The sequence below is a fragment of the Notothenia coriiceps genome, unplaced genomic scaffold, assembly GCF_000735185.1.
Source record: "Notothenia coriiceps isolate Sejong01 unplaced genomic scaffold, NC01 NC01_scaffold00016439, whole genome shotgun sequence".
NCBI classification, from domain to species: Eukaryota; Metazoa; Chordata; class Actinopteri; order Perciformes; family Nototheniidae; genus Notothenia; species Notothenia coriiceps.
This window is the reverse complement of record NW_011349140.1, coordinates 23432-30924: the sequence shown is the minus strand read 5'-3', so window position 1 is coordinate 30924 and position 7493 is coordinate 23432.

Here is a 7493-nt window from a genome sequence, read left to right as displayed (position 1 = left end):
CCAATAAAGCAAAACTGCACGTTTCAGAGTGGCCTTTTATTGTGGCCAGCCTAAGGCACACCTGTGCAATAATCATGCTGTCTAATCAGCATCTTGATATGCCACACCTGTGAGGTGGGATGGATTATCTCGGCAAAGGAGAAGTGCTCACTATCACAGATCTTTTCAGATTTGTGAACAATATTTGAGAGAAATGGTTCTTTTGTGTATGTAGAAAATGTTTTAGATCTTTGAGTTCATCTCATGAAAAATGGGAGCAAAAACAAAAGTGTTGCGTTTATATTTGTGTTCAGTGGATAACACCAAGATTCCTTACAGTCTCACTGGAGGCCAAATTAATGCCATCAATAGTTAGTATATCTTTAGATAATTTGTTTCGTAGATTCTTCGGGCCAAGTACAATAACTTCAGTTTTGGTCGCGTTTAACATCAAAAAATGTAAGGTCATCCACGTTTTTAAGTCCTTGAGGCAGTCTTGAATTTTATTTAGATGATTAATTTCATCAGGCTTGATTGATAAATATAGTTGAGTATCATCCGCATAACAATGAAAGTTTACAGAATGATTCCTTATAATATTGCCTAACGGAAGCACATATAATGTGAACAAAATAGGTCCGAGCACTGAGCCCTGTGGCACTCCATGGCTAACTTTGGTTTGCGTGGAAGATTCATCGTTGACACGTACAAACTGAGAGCGTTCAGATAGATAGGACCTAAACCAGCCTAAAGCAGTTCCCTGTATGCCAACTAAGTGCTCTAGTCTTTGCAATAGGATATCATGGTCGATAGTATCAAATGCAGCACTAAGATCGAGCAAAACAAGAATAGAGACAAGTCCCTTGTCTGAGGCTATTAGAATGAAGAAATCTTGCATTATTCTTATTCTCATCTATTAATGAAGAGTAGTAGGCTGCTCTCGCTTTACGCAGTGCTTTCTTATATTCATTGAGATTAATATGCCAAATTAAACGAGATTCTTCAAGTTTAGTGGAACGCCATATCCTTTCAAGTTGTCTCGACTTTTGCTTTATTTTGCGGGTTTGGGCATTATGCCATGGAGCTAATCTATGTTGTTTTATTTTTCTTCTTTTTCAAGTTACTAGGAAATTGTCGGATAAAGCAGGATTATGCGGATCGACTAATAGTTGCTCAATTTCAATACCATAAGTCAGAACAAGGTCAAGAGTGTGATTATAGCAGTGGGTTGGTTTATTTACACTCTGACAGAAAAAGATAATTGAGTTCAATTGTTCAAGGTTATGGTTGAAAAGCATTCAGTTTTACTATCTAGTGTAATATTAGAACTCTACGTTTCCGGAGCTGTTGATAACACTATACTGGTCAAAGGCAAGAGGTCTTAATGTTTGTTTCTAAGAGTAACAATTTTATCATTAAAAAGCACATAAATCATTACTACTGAGGCTATGGAATAGAAGGCTCAATCGAGCTGTGGCTCTCTGTCAGCCTGGCTACAGTGCTGAAAAGAAATCTTGCATTATTCTTATTCTCATCTATTAATGAAGAGTAGTAGGCTGCTCTCGCTTTACGCAGTGCTTTCTTATATTCATTGAGAGTAATATGCCAAATTAAACGAGATTCTTCAAGTTTAGTGGAACGCCATATCCTTTCAAGTTGTCTCGACTTTTGCTTTATTTTGCGGGTTTCGGCATTATGCCATGGAGCTAATCTATGTTGTTTTATTTTCTTCTTTTGCAAAGGAGCAACAGAGTCTGATTGTATTCACAGCGCATCTGTAGCACTATCAACAATATGATCAATTTAGGGAGGTGTACATTTTTTATAAGTTTCCTCCCTTACATGCAGACATGCTATCGAGTTAAGTATTGATGGAATCTCTTCCTTAAATGTGGCTATAGCACTAACAGATAGGTTTCTGATGCAGGAGCTTTTGACTAATGCTTTGTAGTCTAGTAACAGTACTTCAAAAGTTACTAAGAAATGGTCGGATAAAGCAGGATTATGCGGTTCGACTAATAGTTGCTCAATTTCAATACCATAAGTCAGAACAAGGTCGAGAGTGTGATTATAGCAGTGGGTTGGTTTATTTACACTCAGAAACCAACAGAATCTAATATAGAGTTAAATGCAACAGTAAGGCTATTTTTATCATCGTCAACATGAATATTAAAGTCACCTACGATAATTACTTTATCTGTTTTAAGTACCAAAGTTGATAACAACTCAGAGAATTCTGATAAGAATTCTGAATAAGGACCTGGTGCACGGTACACTGTAACAAATAAGATTGGCTGCAAAGTTTTCCAGGTCGGATGCGTATACAAGGCTTCCAAAGGAGGTATAATTTAATTTTGGTTTAGTATTGATAAGTAAACTTGAGTCAAAGATTGCTGCAACTCCACCTCCTCGGCCTGTGCCTCGAGCAATATGAGTATTGATATGGCTGGGTGGATTGGCTTCATTTATGCTGACATATTCTTCATGTCTCAACCAAGTTTCAGGGAGACAGCATATATCAATATTATAATCATTTACCAATATTTTAATCATTTACCAATATTGCTTTAGATGCTAGAGATCTTATGTTTAAGAGTCCACATTTAATCTTCCTTTTTTTGTTGCACTGTAGTAGTAGTTGTTACATTTACTTTTATTAAGTTATTATGTATGACACCTCTATTAGGTTTTACTTTAAATGGTCCTTGGGCAGACACAAACACACACCGTATTTTATTGGAGAGAGCGCAGAGAAGCGTGTACGACTGCGACTCCGCCTCCTGGTCTCGACTCTAGTTTGTCATGGATTAAGTCCTGAATGATTCCCCAAACATGTTCACTGTGAGAAGTGTAAATTGGCGATTCAGTCGAAAATGTTTGCTGCCTACGATGGCAGGTCATTCATTTTTTGCTTGTTTCTAAATTGTAAAAAGGATACATTCTTAAAATAATACACCACAGGACCATACAGAAACATTTAAAGTATTACTATGTGCCTTAGAAGTTAAAGTAACATTTAATATAAATATTGAAAATCTATCTATCTGAGAATCTATCAAGCTAAGAGTTCCTCCAGCAAACCATGCATCTCTTTAAATCTAAAACAGTATCTGTCACAATTAGTTTCCCTTGTGTATATACAAGCTGGGGGCCCATGTGGTTTATTGTCACTTTGGTGGAGATGAAATCCCTGTATAGAAGATAATCTAGTCCACAGCACAGAGAAAGGACCTGGCCCCATTCTCTGAAGGAAGGTAGAACTCCGCTACTGATGGCTGGGATCCACATTTATCCTTAGCAAGAATATTTGGACGACAATGTACAATCTTCTGGCTGGTGAATACAAATGCATGAAACTGAAATAGCAAAAAGCACACTGAGAAAAATCATAATTCTTCACTTTCACTAGGTAGGAGAATGTAACAAATAAAAGGAATGAACTGTAACAAAATGTAACTTTAATGTGTTCTCAGGGGGTGTTAAAGGGGTTTCAGACTTGTTTGACATACACCTACGAAACTAATAATATTACTATCAGCCCAACTGCACTCCAATGTTGCTTGTGTAATGTTTGCATGCTAAAATACTAAATCAAGACAGTGAAAAACGGTAAACATACTACTCCAGCATGCTTACACTGTCATTTTGAGATTGTGAGAATGCTGATGGCAGTATTTAGCTTAATTACAGATTACAGATACAGTCACTAGCATTTCCATTTTAAGTCTGTGTAATAAACTAGCATGAAGTTTGAAATACAGTGTATGCAAGGTGGGGGATGTCTGAATTTTTTTTAAAGATGTATTATAAGAAGTTGACTCTATACCAGAGAAAACATGTAATCAAAGGTGATATTTACACAATCTTACAGTTTGTCTCTTTTCCTTTTGGTCACTCTTGCACACACAAACACACAGCCCATAGACTGTATGGTTTATGTCTTCTGTGGCTGATCATCCAAACTGAAAATCTTTAATTCATTGGTACATTCTGTTCTCATTTCCACAAAAACAGAATGTACTAAACATGTTTGTCCAGAAAGATGTCTCTGCCCAAACCCACATACATTGAGTGTGTGTGTCTACAGAAGGTCCAGTTGTGATAGACACGGTTCGCCACTGGTGGATAGACAGCTGTGTTTGAGAGAGCAAAATAGGCAAGTATTCATTCTCCATGGAAAATTGTATGAGTTTTAATCATCACATGTCTTGACTAGCAAACAGCTTTAGCTGGTTTCAGCTGATGGACATCTCTCACTCTAACCTTCACCTTTTCAACAGAGGACATCTAAACCTTCAGGGAAACCAACTGCAGCTGAGCTCCTTAATAACAGAACTCACTTCCTGATGGGTAGGAAACTTGAGGCTATATAAATCTAGCGACCGTGTTAATTAGTCCACCAACAAGATAACAAGTAATTAATAGCATTGTGCCCCAGGATGTTATCACTTACAGTCTGTCTGCCCTAAAAACCAACAGACTGAATATCATTAATGCTCTGACAAGTTCAACTGTGTGATGATGGAGGCGGAAAATGACTCGTCTTGGAAGAGTTGCAAAGGACAATTGCGTATTTTGATTCATATTAAAGCGTGTAATTTGTTATGTGTTTACTTGGAAATCTTAGTCAATCATTAAGATAATTTAAACCCTGAGGGGAAAAAAGTTTTTGCGTGCTGCTTTCAAGAACTCATACTAATATTTAAACTTGAGAAAAACAAAGAGAAAGAAAAAAGATTATCCGAGCACTAATTTAGAGGAGGGGACCTCCCATATTTCTAGACCAAATTGGTCCGAGAAGGCCTGTCCCACATCAGTTTTTTTTTATAAATGTGGCAAAGAAATGCAGCAGAACTCTCCAATATATTTGGAGAACAAAACCAGTTTTTTATTTGCATCCCTACATTTCCCCTAATTATGACCACGGTCCATAATTTTTGTTCCTTGTTAAATAAATAATTGTCTTAATTTGTATAATACTTACGACGGAGTATTAGGGCCACACTTAGAAAAAGAAAACAGATAGATTTCGAGAATAAAGTCGTAATAATACGAGAATAAAGTCATAGTTACGAGAATAAAGTCGTAATGTTACGAGAATAAAGTCATAATTAGGAGATTAAAGTCGTAGTTTCATAAGTGACTTGAGAAGGAGACAACAACAGCGTCCTGCAATACAATTAGGAATGTGGATCATCTTGTGAAGCATTACTTTAGTTTAGGTTTCTCAAATAACGAAATACTTATGTCTATTATTTCGAAGAAAGAACCGAACGGACTTGGAGGAGATTGTCTCCTTTCTGCAGGAGGAAATCGCTGGTTCTACAAGGCATCGTTGGTTACATCTACGAGCTGTTCAAAGGGGATTTGTTGTTTCACAAGAAACAATGAGACTTGTAATCAAGGCTTTGGATCCAGAAGGAGTGGAACGATAGCCTTGTGGAATCGGAATGAGCTCCCCATTGAAATCAGGACAGCAGAAAGCTTAGCCTACACATCTTTCGGCGCAGACTGAAAACTCATCTCTTTAGATTACATTAGATAAGATTACTTTATTGTCATTACAAAAATGCAAGCACAGTGTAACGCAATTAAGGAGGGTCTAACCAGAGTGCAAAACAGTCAGTTATATACACAATTATCAGAAGTATGTACAAAATAAATTATACGAGAATAAAGGTAAATAGATGGGAAATGTATAAATAAGAATAAATACACAGATAATAATAAATAGTGAATACAGAATTGCGCTTCAGCACAGCACATGGCAACAACTAGGCAGTATGGGACAGCGTGGGGTTCATTGTCAGCAGTCTGACTGCTGAAGGGAAGAAGCTGTGCGTGGTCCTGTTTGTTCTACCTGGGAGGCTGCGGTAGCGTGTCCCAGAGCGGGTGCCACGTAGGGGGATAAACAGTGTATGGTTGGGGTGGGAAGAGTCTCTGATGATGTTTCGTGCCCTTTGCAGGCACCGCTTTTCATAGACTGAGGCCATGGAGGGGAGTGGCATCTTAATGATGCGTTGTGCGATCTTCACCACCCTCTGCAGTGATTTCTTGTCCTTGACCGTGCAGTTACCGTACCAACAGTTGGTTGAGGACCAATGTCCCTGTTGTCGTGGTAATGGTCCCGTGACAAAGACTGGGTTGGATCTTAAAGAGTACCAATTTAGGTTGGGAAGATAGACGGTTCTCTTAAAGTGAAGGTGCAATGTTACGTCCCGGGATATATGGTGGGGCTACGATTGACGTATTCGAATCAATACTTCCTTGGACGTACATCGGTAACCCGTGCGTTTGTTCTGTAATGTGGGCCCCAGACATGAAGTAGTAACGACCTCCTAAAAGTTAGTGAGGTTGGATTTCTGAACAAGAGGGGTTAGGGGTGGTTAGTACAGAGTACAGGGTGTTCTCCTCTAATTCTGGGACCTAGTACTACATATATAGGTATAGTTTCTACGTATATTTCCGGGAGGGAGACGGGTAGTAGACCCAGTCAGTCTGGGGTATGAGAGTGACAAGGGAAGATGGGTATGGTGAGGGAATAGTCTGCTCAGTTGGGAGCCAGTTCTGTGCACTTTCATGACCGCGACTTCCCCTCGTCTCAGTTAATGTCGTGTCGAAGTGTAAGTGGTTGACCTTGGTTGAAGCGACATTGAGGTCGATACCTAAGGGGTTCTTCCGTGAACTGCTATTGTGGAAAGAAGACAAAACTAACGGAGTTGTGAATGTAGTCACTTACGGGTGAGTACTGGAGTGTGCTCTATAATATTCAATAAGAGGATTAGTCCTAGAACCTACATACGCCAAAGGTCGCAGGCGGTTGACTCTATGACTACCGTGCACTGCTGGATGAAGTCAATACTTTGCGGCGTCCTTTGTATACATATACGGTCAGTACTCGACATGTGTGAGTCTTCGTAGTTATTCACGTAGAGTGCTATCGCGAGTCAGTTGACCGAGGATGCCTATACTCTCCTCGTCCGTGAATTGTGGAGACTGGGGGAGCTGCGTACACCGTTCCCCACATGTCCTGGTAGGTGTTAGGGGTGGGCCGGCGAGGGGGGGGTGCAGGTCAGGTGACTGGGAGAAGAGGAGGTCTACTCGAAATTAATGAAAAATACCGGGCAAAACTGTCCCCAGTTAGTACTCCATGCGGGTAATCCCGGTGGAGACGTCTGTAGCGGGCGTTGGGGTGAGAGGACGTGTCTACTGTACGACTTGATCTGGTTGTGTGCTCCGGCGACCGGGGCTACCGTAGGGCCTGCACATAGTCGAGAACACCGACTGAATGTAGCCATGGGGTAGTACTTCACAAAGGCTCTCCAGACCAGGACCGAGCCGAAGTTAGTACCGGAGGTGGGGTGTGAACTGGGGGATGGTCAAACGGATAGCAGACTTGTCCTCATGCCTACTTGCGGTAAGAGGCTGTCGTGATGTGGGGAAGGGAGGATGGTAGACCTAGTCTCCGTTCCGTGTATGGCATGCTAAGGACAAGTAACTGAAACCGAGTGCGT